The 14,140-nt window shown below is 48.2% G+C and overlaps 1 long non-coding RNA gene across 1 annotated transcript in view; it reads left to right on the top strand.

The window, feature by feature from the left end:
• Window positions 1–10,580: 10,580 nt before the first annotated feature.
• LOC139047713 (uncharacterized) overlaps window positions 10,581–14,140 on the top strand; it is a 29,201-nt gene continuing 25,641 nt past the window's right edge. Inside the window, exon 1 of the long non-coding RNA XR_011507330.1 lies at window positions 10,581–10,686. This is a non-coding gene — a long non-coding RNA (uncharacterized lncRNA). The remainder of the gene's footprint in view (window positions 10,687–14,140) is intronic.

Genomic DNA, 14,140 nt, shown 5'->3' on the forward strand with positions numbered 1-14,140 from the left:
CTGGTGGACTTCTTTTCTTCAATTGCCTTTGGCTGTGCCTGCCTTGTTAGAGACTGGCAGGTATCATCCTAAAGCGACACTAAAGAAAAAAGTAACTTAGCTGCATTAGCAAATTAACTTTCTACAGTGACAAAAAAAGCCACTCTTACTATGAGAGGAGGCCTAATAAGCCAGAAAAAGATGCAAGAACGTATGATGGGTGGTTACTCTGCCTTGAAGTTTGTGCACCATCTTGACATGGCATCACAGATTTCTTGGAGGAAGTTAATCAACTAGCTTGGAGCTAGTTGATCGTTTATTGGTAAAGATGGACTAGATTGCATTCTCAAGAAGCAAAAGACTTGGCTAGTTTCAAGATTTATTGATCCACAATGACTCAAATGCAAGAAAAAACTGCAGTCCATGAAATTCCACATATGCACCGGCAATGGAGTCTAAATTTAAAAAAATTTAGCTTGGACCATCATCTCCTTTTGTAGAAACCTATTACCATGAAATTACCAAAAATATGCTTTTTAAAAGATAGCAGTCTAAGAAGTTCTCTCTCTTCTATTTGGTGCCCTGCTAGCACAGCAGCAATATCTCCTGTTGCACACTGTAAAATTATGCGTTGGAAGGAGAGAAGGAAATAAACCAGGCTGGACCCACCTGGCTACCCTACTATGGGGAAAGGGGATAACAGGTTGAGGAGGAGGAGAGAAGAAAAATTTCGCAGCATGCATGCTCGAGCATTCATCATTCAATTGCAAGCGATCTGACTACTCTGCAGGGAAGTGGACACGTGAGGCTTCACGCACCTTAGAGAGAGAAGTATGTGCATGGTGACGGGGAAGCAGAGAGATTAGCTGGATGCGGGGAGAACGGAAAATCGTCGTCGTGAGGGCGATTCCTAGGTGCAGCGTCCGATGCGGGACGCCTCTGACGTGATCGCTGCGCCGTAGCGCGTCAGGTGGGAAAGCGTCCCCTGCGATGTGTGCCGTGCTGCTGGCGAGGAGTCGCGCGTCTGCGTGGTGCTTCCAAGCGAGACAGAGGACGATCCCATCGAGGCGTCAGCCCCATGATCGCGTCCGCCTTCATGGCGCGTCGCGGCCCGGCCGTCCGTGCCGATCACGACGTTTGGTTAGCGTAGGTCGTTTCTCCCTCCGAGACACCGAGCTCTTTGGTTCGTTCCGCTTGCTCAGGCGCACGTTTCGTCTTTGTGTGACTCAAGAGCATGTCGAGCGAATGAGTGGGCGGTGCGAACGGGGTGCGATAACGCTATCGCGTTCCACTCTTGAAGGCGAAGCTTAAGCGTCCTCCAGTTTTTGTTGTAAAGAGTGCACCTTTAATTGTCTAAGAGGGTACACTTTAAAAAAACAGTTGTACCCTTCAGGGTGTATATTTGCCACATAACGATAATCGTCATCTGTCTTGCTTGCGTCTCCTTTCCAGGAAACGCTGCGCTCCTTAATTTCCTGTGGAAAATGCTCTGTCATGCTGATAACGCGCATGCCGCTCGTGACTTGGAAGTACCGGGCTCGCAGCGTTAAAGAAAGGAAAGACAGATGACGATTATCGTTGTGCGGCAAATATAGACGCTAAAGTATGCAACTGTTTTTTTAGAGCGTAAGAGTGTAGTCGCAGGCTGGGTTCGCTTTCTCGGCGATGTCGAGCGTTCAGACGCCGACTCTCGCGTTCCCTGGACTGAAACTCGGGATCCTCGACTCGGCGTCGTCTCTTCTCAGCCGCAGCTTCGGCGCGGCGTTCCGGATCAGCGCGGCAGCGACGCATCGCTTCTCGCTTGGCAGTAAGGCGCTCTTCCTGGTAAGCCGCTTCTTCTGGCGTCCGGACTTTCTCCAGTCTCCCATGGCAGCAGCACATACGCACGGAGTAGAGGAGGCGCGAGGTGTGTCGTCGCGCCGGCTGTTCCTAGAGTTACTGTATATGCTACCAAAGTTAGCATATACAGTAACTTTAGCTGTTCCGAGCTTTTACTCTCTTGTGACGTCATGAATCCACCCTACGCGCGTGGGCTGCGAGGAGGTTACGTGGCTCGGTGCTCTCGCAGATGGTTGCTACGCAACACGAGGCGGCGCACAGCTGGGCTGAGTTGTCTGGCGACGCTCCACGGCGGAGCTTAATGCTTAAACAGCTCCGCTGTTTAAAAAGAGATAATGATGCAATAACTAGACTTGTATGCGAGTGAGCAGTCAGATTAACTGAAAGGTCAATGCTAAAAGAGGCTACAATCAAGAATAATGTTAATAAATAATTTAGAGAAACCAAGTTAGGTTAAATAAATGCAGATTTGATATCTAGAATAAAGATACACTATTGCCCCGCAGGGCAATTGGCAGGGAGCGCTAGCGCACATCCGCCCCCGAAGGCTTCTTCGTCGTTTTCGGCTTGAACTCACGCGCGCGTTGTGTGTGGAAGTTTCGTGTTTCTTGTTGGCCTCCTGAGCTCTAATGGAAAGTCGCACCGCATCCAAGTCTGCTTTTCTTGTCCGCCATGATTGTGTGTCGGAAACATCGGAGTTGCAGCGAAGCCAGCGATCAGTTCGGTGGCAACACATCGACGCAGCCTGAAGTGCCTTCGGGACTGCGTTTCATCAGCAAAAGTAAATGCTAGCTGTTGAAATGCGAACTTCTGAAAAAGAGCCGTTGTCACCCCTTCATCCGAATACTGGCGACCGATCTCGTTGACGAAACGCGCAACTTTCGGCCTCTTGGCCGGTGTTCGAAACATGATGTCAAAAGCTTGCTTGAATCAAGGAGACAAAAAAAAAGAAAAAGAATGCTGGAGTAGAGAGGAAGCTACACATTTCGACAGAATTACCTGTCTGGTTCGGAAATTGTTTGGGACTTTCAGACTGACTCCGACCAAATAAGCGAATTTTATCAGCCTGACGTTTCGGGGCCAGTTCGGCTCCTTCTTCAGGGATGGCGGTGCGACGTTTCAAAAGTGAAGTCGAACCGCCGCCATCTTACCATAGGCAAGAAGACTCTAAAAACAGTTGCACCCTTTGGGGGGTGTAATATTTGGAGTCGGGCTTGTAGGACGATCGGAGGAACTTGGGGCGACAGGACTAGGCGAGCAGGATTTATTTGCAGTATTTACATTTTAGACAAGAGATACATCGACAGCCTAGCGTGACTCCCAAATGGAGCACGCAAGACGAGCATACAGCACACAGCTTACGAGCACACAGCTCACGAGTACATTGACGAGCACAGAGCATAGGGTGCCTCGATGTGCGCCCGCTCTCCGCAGAGGGTGGCACCACTCTTTGAAGGGGTCGTCGCCGCCAAAACCAGTTTTCAGGAGGCGCCGCCGCCATTTTCTTGCAATCCGTTCCCGCCGGCACGCCGACTCGCTCCCTACACGGAAAGCGGCATTCTTCACGCAGTCTCTTTGCAGAATGCCTGGCTGCTGCGTTCCCCAGTGCACTAACAGCGCTAAGAATGGCTGGAGAATGTTTTCATTTCCTAGAGACCAAAAAAGACGACTTCTGTGGACTGTGAAAATCAAGCGGGACAAGTGGCAGCCGACGAACTACTCGTGTATCTGCAGTGTAAGTACCCAATTTCTCAGCAACGCCAAATCTATGTTTAGGCTTACGTACAGCTTGTCTGTGCAACTGTTTCTAAAAACCAGACGTACGATTTTATGTGTTCATGTTAGAGCCGTCATCATGCTTTTGCGGCCTTCTGATATTTGATCGCTGCAAACGGACGTAGCCTCTTAGAGCTGGGGGCCGACATGAAACCCCAGTCACATTTGCAGCTCTATTTATTTCGCTTGGCATCACGAAATAAGGCACAGCCTTATAAAAATGTAAACGATCTTTCTCAGCCACGCATCACGCTTGCTTCACCAAAAGCCCTCGCTACCCATATTTGACAGGCGCATATAGCAGTGTGGAGGGCGAATCCCGGAGCGCAAAAGAGCATGCGACGCGTTATGCTCGCGCTTACTCCGTGTTGTTTCAAATAAAGGTCTTTTATACTTTTTCTTGTGTGCGAAAATTATGCTATTCATGACATTTATTCCAGCTTTATATCATAAGTCACGGAAGTAGCGCATGGAGGTGAAAAAATTTGTGAATGACGCCTTAATTTGTGCATGTGTGCAGATGTGAGCCCATATGTGTGCCGGTGTCAGTTCGTTCGGTTTCCTTCTTTTAATGTAATTTAATCTTATTTCTCGGGTGAATAAGGCACCTATATTAACAACACTTTTTCGTGCAGGCTCACTTTGAAGAATCCTGTTTTGAACAAAACCGAGCAGATGGATGGAAGAAGCTGAAACCAAATGCTGTACCAACGGTTTTCCCATTCAGAGGTAGGTATTTCCCGTTTGATTCACCGCCTCATTCTTTGAAAGTGCATACATTCGTTACCGAAAGAGTGGTGGTCGCTCGCAAACATTTCAGCAGTATTTGAGCCGCTGGCCCGACATGCGTCGCTTATTTTGATTTTAACAGGTTATGTATGTATGTATGATTGTACGTATGTGTGTACGTATGTGCGCGTGTGTGTATCAATGCTGCTTCTGCCGCTCTTATCGAGAAGCATTTCTACCTAATCAGTTGTACTGTCGATCGGTTCGTGCAACAACCTTAATCTCAACGCACCCACTTAACACATTTCCTCTTGAAAAAGGGAATTAGTCGCGTTGGCTAATTAATGTGTTATTAACCAAGTCGACATTGTAATTATTACAGGGAGCGGATACCTAGTCAGGTACTTATGTATACCTATTTGCCCTCCTACCCTTAGGTTTTCTTTGTGGAAAACTGAAAACTCAATAAAGATTGCCGAGACGCTGGCCATGCCTTGTTTCCGCATTGTCTTGATTTTCCATATTCCTTGATACCGCGTTTTCCCTCATCTTAGTGCTTAGTTTGATAATCGGTTTGTGTACCTTTCTGCTTCCAGTTGCTCTAAGGAAGCGAAAGCCACCTAGAGACAGAACGCAGCCTGTGCCCATATCCACCAATGAAGAGGTAATCAACCCCGCTGAAGTACCTCACGCCGGATCAGAGGCAGGGGAAATGCTCCCCGAGTCAACTCACACGGTATCGCAAGAGGCGTCATCGAACAACTTCCAAGTCAACAACCCAGGTGACGAAGCTTTGAACGTCAGAATTCCAAGCTCGACAGATGAAACTCCCACAGCTAGTGAGGCGCAAAGGAATTGTGCTGAGTTGAAAAAGCAGTTGGCAGACATGGAAAGAAAATACGCCACTCTTCAAGAACATCACACAATTGCTAAGAACGCAATCCAAAACCTCAAAAAGCAAGTGCAAAAGCTTGAAAGTAAGGCGGATAATTTCGCAAGAAATACGCGGTTCTTGAATTCAGATCAGATTTCCGCTCTTTCTAAAAATAGCACCCAGGGTCACACATGGTCTGCGGAGACAGTTAAACAAGGTTTGCAAATTAAGTTTGCTTGCGGAACGACCGGCTATGAGACACTGAGGAAGTTGGGTTATCCTCTTCCGTCCAGCAGGACGTTGGCGCGGAGGATCCAGGGACTGAGGTTCCTTCCAGGAATTCTTCAAGAAGTTTTTGACGTCATGAAGTGCAAGGCAGAGACTATGGAAAACGTGGAAAAAGACTGCGTGCTGTTTCTAGACGAGATGGAAATAGCTACAGCGTTTGAATTGGATAGAAGTGAAGACATTCTCCTTGGAGGTACAACACTTCCTTCAAAGCCAGAGGAGCCCGCCAATCACGCGTTGGTGTTCATGTTGGGCGGAATTAATCAGCGGTGGAAGCAAGTCATCGGATATGAATTCACTGGCCGACACGTGGAAGGTGCCCTGCTCAAAGACTATGTTCTCGACATCACCCGGCGCTGTAGCCAGATTTCCCTAAGAGTCCGTGCAGTGACATGTGACATGGGATCAGCAAATCGAGCAATGTGGCGAGAATTCGGGTTTTCGAGCCATAGAAATTCCACCACAGTGTGCTCGATACCACACCCATGTTTGGACGGTAAAGAGCTTTTTTTCACTGCCGATGCAGCACATGTGTTGAAGAACCTACGAGGGCAACTTTTAAGCTCCAAAGTTTTTACACTGAGCGCTGCCACCGTGCTCGACAACAACCTTCCGTCACCGAACGTGAAACTGGAGCACGTCGAGGCAGTGGTGGACTACGACGCAGAAAGGGAACTTAAAGTAGCCCCTGCCCTATCGGAGGTTCATGTGAGCAGCGGCCACTTCACAAAAATGAAGGTTAGTGTAGCTCTCCAATTCTTCAGAGAAGCTGCACCGGCCATCCGATTTTTGGTAAAAGAAGGGCTGCTTGACCCATCTGGGGAAACGACAGCATGGTTCATGGATCTGGTGTCAAAGTGGTATGCTTTGATGTCGTCACGCCATCCCACTTTAGCTTTAAGCAACCGGAATATGGACAAATATTATGCCGCTCTGAAAACCTTGCGCCTTGCAGCAGAAACAATTCAAGGGATGAATATGGGCGCCACATCTCAATGGAAACCATCCCAAGCTGGGCTCCTCATTTCCACGACAGTCGTCCTTCGCCTCCAAGAAGTTTTCCTGGGCAATGAACGCTACGAATTTTTCCTAACGAGCAGGCTACTTCAAGACTGCCTCGAAAATCTTTTTTCTGTAGTACGCCTAAAGAAGCCAGTGCCAACGGCATATGACTTAAAATGTGCTCTGAGGCTTGTGAGCGTGAGCCAGTTTCTACACACACCGCGAACAACAAACTATGAGCTTGATGATCGAGAGTACCTCGTCGACCTCCTTTCTCAAGCAAAGAAGCAGTGCTCAGAAAATTTGTCCGAAGAAATAGACGACTCTGAGATTTTGTTCATTGAGGAGCTGACGTCAACGGAATGTTGTATTTTATACTACCTTGGTGGCTTCATCCTGAAAAGCATCGTAAAGAACGTATCCTGTTCCCAATGCAAGGATGCCCTCCTTGGAGCAGCAAGCAATGAATATGCCTCTTTGACAGTTCTCAAGGAGTATGTAAGGGATGGACGGAACTTGATCTATCCGAGCAGTGAAGTGATCCGCACTCTAAAGAACTACGAGGAGCACTTCACGGGTGTTATCGCGTGGTGCACAAACAATATACACACTATGAAGTCCCCGCTGAAATCGCTTACGGAATACCTTGCGAAGGTAGACCGGCCATGCCTGAACACATGCGCAGACCACAGGGAAGCAATATCTAAAATGCTGATAGCCACCTACACAAGACTGCGGCTACGTATCCATTTACGTCAGTACCCAGCCACACGTGCCGGAGGTCACGGAAGCAAAACTTGTGCTGGTGTTAGTTTAACTTAAAGACGCTGTATTAAGTATGAACTTTTCGTATACATGCACATAAGCATGAGAAAAAGTTAAGTGTAGTAATCATAAGCAGCATTACAACTGCAGTGAAGTGTTTTCGTTATCGTTTTAAACATCACGTATTTGTGGATCAAGGTATTAAATCATTGTTTTTCCTTGCGCCTAAGCCTTCATGTTTTAATTGCATGGTCTACGCATGACAGTTTGCAGCCAGGTAATCCTATGTCACCACGGCGAAGAATATTACTAGTGGACGTAAACATGCCGTGCATCCGTAGTTGAATATGCAGCCGTTCCCTTCCTTCGCGTACTTCGCCTACTTACCGCTCTGTCCATATGTCAGCGCAACGACAGCAAGTGCACGACGGCGAGAAGCTGCCCGCCTTGCTCATCTAACGTTAAAAAAAAAAGATATCCGATATAACTTCACTAATCGTCTCGAAATAGCGAATGCGTCACCAAATCTTTACTCCTAGTTTTCATCTACCCTAGAAAAGGTATAATTATCAAAGGTAAAGGCCCATACAAGCCCCCACTGCCAGCGGGGCCAGCACATTCAAGGCGCGTCACGCAGCCAACGCGCGCACCGCGACCAGCGTATGCAAGAAAATGGCGGCCGCGCTAGCAGACGACGTGGTTGTCCTCACCCTAAACGGAGCGCGGGCGTGCATCGAGGCACCCTCAGAGCACGACGACGAGCACACCTAGCAGCAGACAAACAGCCGTTTTTAAGTACTTCGTTTTCCCTAAATCCCTAGGTGAGGCAAAACGTTCGACGTCATCGCAGCCGGCCCCCTTTTGAGGTAAGGGGGGAGGGGGTTTACGCACACACGTACGCACAGTTTTCACTGCCGATTAGGAGCGTCAAACGTCAACGCAGTCGACCCGCCGCTTGCCCATTATCTTGAGTCTTGACAGGCGCGTTGATTCCCCGAGCTGACCAGGCACCGTGGCCACCGGTTGTCCCTTGTCCGGCGCCTCTAAATTCCAAAGCTGCCTTTCTCCTAAAGTCGCAACGTGTGTCAGCAGACAATAGTTGGACCGCTGATCGCGTTTAGCCATAACGGCGCCGAGGGGGTGATAAAGCGGCACCTCGAGGTCCCCACGAAATGAGTCACCGCAGCAATTGTGGTAGGCTTCCATGGTTCTCTTCGGGGAAGCTCGCAACGCTCACAGCTGGCTGAGAAAATATTGCCACCTCGGCAGGCCATTCCTAACAGGGGCCACACAACGATAATCTTCATCTGTCTTGCCTGCATTTCCTTTCCTTAACGCGGCGAACCCGGTACTTCCAATTCACGGACGGCATGCGCGTTATCAGCATGGCAGAGCATTCTCGACAGGAAAGTAACGAGCGCAGCGTTTTCAAGAGAGGAAATGCGGGCGAGACAGATGACGATTATCGTTGTGAACATACACCCCAAAGGGTGCAACTGTTTTTAGAGTGTAGCAGATCTGTGGAGTGGATCTAGCGGCGGAGCTGTTCCAAATCAAGGAGGTTTAACACATTTTTATTTTAAACTTTCTTGAAGGTTATGTTATACACTAAAAGTTCTGGTGGCTCACCGAACGCGAAGCTAGTCGCCGCCATCTTGCTCGGGGCAAAAGGCCCGCGCCGCCGTGGTTAGTCGTCCTAGCAGAGCACGGAGTGTGCTGCCCCGCTGCTATGAATGTATTTAGTGATAGTGGCATGCGTCTCTAGAGCATGGGGCTCTTGCATTGCCCAGGGGGCACTGCGAAAAAGGTGCTAAAAAGCGCCCTCTGTGCTAAAATGGGTCGTACCAAGCTCGGTCGTCTGCTTCGGGAAGCACGTTTACAATATGGACCCGCCACTTTCGGTTGTGTTGTTTCACGGCCTGCAGCGAATATCGGGCGCCGAAGATTTTTTCAGGAGTGGCACGCTGCGTAAAGGCAAGAAATTATGCAGATCCGAACACGTGTACGCCGTTCAAGAATTAGGCGGCGAAGTTTTATCGCCGTGTCAATCGCAAGTGAAGCGAGTCGCGTACGAAGTGGAACTTCAGGTAAGGTTTGCACGCTAGCTGCTAGATTCAGGCGCACAAACGCGAGGAAATGCTTGCTATAAATGAATCCACAGCAGCGATAAGCAGGCATAATGTGTACTGAACTGCTCGAGCACACGACGGTACGCGCCGCGATGTACGAACTTCTCGAGTGCACGATCGTACGCGCCGCGACGGCAGCGGTCTCTCGACATATGCCGTGAAACGGCGGGCCTCCTGCAATCTTTGTTGACTGCATGCCGCTAAACAAGTACGTAGTTATTCCTGCGTTGTAGTAGCGGCCATCTGTCCCTTTTAGTAACTGGTAATAACTGATGCAATGCATATGAGCTCCCACGTACGTGCGAATCGCGCTGCAGCGCGAGCTCGTGCGCTGCTCGCTTGATGTAGGTTTTAATGACAGCGCTCGAACATCGATGTGCTGCAATCAATACTGCCTTGCTGCGCTGCCTCAACGTGCTGGCTTGAGATCAAGGATGAGCGCATTTAACTCTCTTAACCTGTGCTGCTCGTAGTGGAGTAGTGAATTGTCGTCGAATGAGCCCGACCATTTGTGCTCATTTGCACACACCTGGTCACTTCACCACTTCGCATCGGTCGAATTGTTCATTGTCGCTGTGGCCGGGTCTCGAATTGTGAATTACCAGCCATGCCTGCTGCTATGTCGGTCTGCTGTCGAGACTGTAAGTGCAAAAGACCGAACTTTAGAACGCAGATAATCAAGCAAGCTTCAAGACAGTCGAAGCAGTCAGCATAGCGCGAAGTTTGGCTTACTCAGCGCGACGAACTGCAGCTATGCAGCGCGCCCGACGCTCCACTTCGTGAGGCCTTTTAGGAAAACGGTAGAATCTGATGTTGGGATTCAGGCCTTCTTGTTCATAGCAGCCCACGACGCAGAAGTAGTGACGGTGACGGCTTTTCGAGGCTGGGCTAGGTCTCTCCGGATCGGCGTCACCGATTCCTTCTGCTCCTAGCATTACGTCCCACGGTACACGGAGAGTCCGTTTTCGTTAAACTATAGGCTGCGGCGAGCTCGCAGCGTGGTCGGCGTGGTCTGTGAGAAGTGACGAGCCTTTTCGTACTCGCAACAGGGCAGAAAAAAGTGCGAATCGACGCAAAACTCGGCCTAGAAACGTGCTTCGCGACAGCCAGGGTCCAATACGACCCAAGCTGGTACGACCCAGATGTTGTTTCCCGCGCCGCCACCAGACGCCGCTACTATACCTCAAACTCCAGCGCAAGACGCCTATTGCGGCACCTCTGTAGGCCGTGGTGAAATCGTGCATTGCTTCCGGCTGAACAAATCGACTTAAGAAGATGCCAGGGCCAGGGAATAACATTTCACCCGTAAGTACGTACATGTTTCTGTTTGTTTGCTTACGGCCGCCTGTATGGTGTGCGTTTTCTTCAGTTGGGAACCATTGGGAAGATACACGTACATGATGTACTACATTACGCGTGTCTAGATGCTGAATTTACGCCTTGAATACTCAATGGCGCGTCGCTGCGTGTGGTTGGGCTGGGATATCACCACTAGCTCCAGCGCGCTCGAGTTCTGCTCAAGTACGCGTGTGGTCGGATTGTACGTATCGCTTTGTGTCTACACTCAACATGTGATAGGACTTAAGCATGAGGGCGCTTATGTGCCAAACATTAGGTACTATTGGGTACGCGAAAAGTGTTATGCCTTGTATCTGCCCAAAATTGCATAATTTGCGAAGTTAAGACATTTAATCTTTACAATAGTGTAAATGTTGATTGGTAGCTTTATAAATGATTAGAAACAGCTTAAACCAATAAAAAAAATTGATCAGAGAGAATATCCATAGAGACACACATATGCTCCATAGAAAATGCATGGGAACTGAAATTCGGGGTTGGCCAACTTGAAATATGGGTTTGGGCCACCCACAAATATCAACTTGGCCTAACCCCAACATTAAGTTGGCCCACGTCGAAATTTCAAGTTGGCCCAGCCTGAAATTTCTGTTGGTTCACCACTCCCACCCCCGAAATTCAAGTTTCAAATTGGGCGACCTCCAAATTTCACTTCGCGCCCCACCCCCAAATTTCAATTAGCCCACCCCTACTATAAGCTTCCCCATGTATTTTATATGCAGCCCTGTGCATCCCTATGGGTATTCTCTCTGATAATTTTTTACAGCGAAGCTGTATACCTCTGCCGTCCAATGAAATTTTCGTGTCGTTGGCGTGGTAAGAAAAATACTCCCCATACGTGGGCCGATCCCGAAGATAGTACAATGCCGTCCCGACTCGCGGCAGAGGTGAAGCAGACATTAAGCACTCCCCGTACGTGGGCCGATCCCGAAGATAGTAGTACGATGCCGGGCCGACCCGCGGCAGAGGTGACACAGGCGTTAAGCACTCCCCGTACGTGCGCCGATCCCGAAGATTGTGCGATGCCGGCCCGACTCGCGGCGGAGGTTATCCTTTTTCACAGAGCGGAAGGGCACAGAGTCTTTATTTATTCGTTCAAAATCGCTTTTAAATCTACCACTCATCTACATTTGCACTATTATAACGATTTGAAAATTGCGCATCCTTGTGCAGGTACAATTACGGCATTTAAATTACACTCTTCGCGTGATGGAGCTGGGGTACTTACCAAAGGAAGCTTGCGCATAATCCAAGCTAGTCATTAACTATTCCATGCACACAAAAGATAAATGTAGTTTCATATATTATTGCAACTAACTTGCCTCATGTTCAAATAAAATAGTTATGTAATATAAATAAATATTTTTTAACCCCGGCAAGATGGCCGCCCGGTGGCCTCACTCGCTCCCGTAGGCGGGCGCAGCGGCTGCCACTCCAGAAGTTTTGGTACATAGCCTCCTTGATCCCAATCCGCCAATGAAAGATACGGGAGGCACCAGTGGCGTAGCAACAGGGGGAGCCGGGGGCCCCGGGTGCACGGGGCCAGTAGGGGGGTGTCATATACGTGTGAAGACACCCGAAAATTGTCGATATCCTCGCCTTCCTCGACTAAGCCTGGGGGGGGGGGGGGGGTGACAGAAGAGCGAAGGGCCCCGGGTGCCAGACGACCTAGCTACGCCACTGGGAGGCACTCTGAATCTCTAAATGGGAAAGACTTGCTCCGCAAGGAGCAGGAAAACTACTGCCGGAAGTGCTTCGAATTTGCCATTGGAATTCGCCATAAGGAGCAGGCGTTACGCACACCCCATACGTGGGCCGGTCCCGGAGACAGCGCAATGCCGGACCGACCCGCGGCGGAGGTGCAGTTCGCCATTAAGGGGCCCACATACACAGCTTCTCAATTTTTTTTTTTTCAAGAAGAAAGTGCCGAAAATCGGCAAGCTTAAGAACAATATAAGCACGAAGTTTACAAATCCTTAACATTGCACCAAAACCTGTGAACTTCATCAGTTAGAGCATCTCAAGCGGACAAATTTGGCATATAAATTTACACCTTGTGTGACATTGTTACAATGATCACAAAGGTCTTGCACAAGTCTTACTCTCAAATTGGTGGCAAGTTTCAAAGTGGTGTGCAATATGTATCTATTTTGTGCAGCTTAGATGCATTATTAGGTGCCGTTTATGTTTACGTTAAATTATGTTTACATAATTGTGATAGTGTTTTATTGCTCAGTTACAGAGTTTCGAAAAAGAGAACTTCAGTCTTTCAATTTTGCAATTTTTAACTATTGTAAAAAAAAAAATCCGGCTCCCAAAATCGGAAATCCGCATCCAAGTCACTAGGTTTGAACTTTTGCTATTAAATGCAACAAAACAACATCAAATTCAGCGCACTGGTTGCTGAGAAATTTGATTTCTACGTTTCCATGTATTTAGATCAGTTCTATCCACCCTAATTTAGACGCCAGAGCTTAACTTGCATATCTTCAACTCATCTCTCTCTCTCTTTTTTTTTTTTTTTGCAGAGCCCTAGAAAAATACAGTGGCAAGCTTTAGAGCCCCCTAAATAATGTAATATAATATTTTTTTTTTTCAACAGTTGTTTCACTTTCATTTCTCAGGAACCTGCTTACTATGATGTCACATCGTGACATAAAAAATGGTCGTGTGAGAACAGGACATTGCGACATTTCGACACTCGCTCGGTCACCTCCTGTGCTGCTATAAGTTGCAAGTGCCGATGTAGCAGCATAGCAGACAATAGAGCAAGCGCGAATGAGTGTCAAAACATCATAATGTTCCGCTTCCGTGTGACCACCTATCATGACGTCACGACCAAGTATAAATGAAACCGACACTGGCTGTAGAAAAGTGATCATATTAAATATTTAAGGCACTGTGAGGCTTGCCAGTATTTCTTCTAGGGTTTAGAAGTCCAGTGCCTTCATTTAATGCAGGAAATGCTCATGACTCAGGGAATATACTCTTCAAGTGTGGAAGCTTGAGCGAGTTGGCAATAGTTTATTTCGTTGGTGTTCACAGCGCACACATACCACTGAAAATAAGGCTCAAGCAGAGTTACAGAAAAACAATGTCTCACCCATGTCTGTGTGCACTGCGAATACCGTCAAAATGAATTGAATACATTGACGCTGTTTATTTTTGCATGCATGGAATTCAGATCTATTTCTATAATGACATGAATGTGTTCTGTTGACAGCTCTACCCCAAGATCCTTTCGATACATGAGCAGCTGATGGAGTGGGCTGTTAAGCGTGCGTCAACCAATGGCAATAGTAGTTGCCAGGGGCTCTCGTGCTAGGTAAAGGAAGGTGAAGAATTTTAATTCCAATTGGCAATAATACTTAACGCTTGCATGCTTTGAAATAACCGTGAAAAG

This window comes from Dermacentor albipictus, chromosome 7, assembly GCF_038994185.2.
Source record: "Dermacentor albipictus isolate Rhodes 1998 colony chromosome 7, USDA_Dalb.pri_finalv2, whole genome shotgun sequence".
NCBI lineage: Eukaryota > Metazoa > Arthropoda > Arachnida > Ixodida > Ixodidae > Dermacentor > Dermacentor albipictus.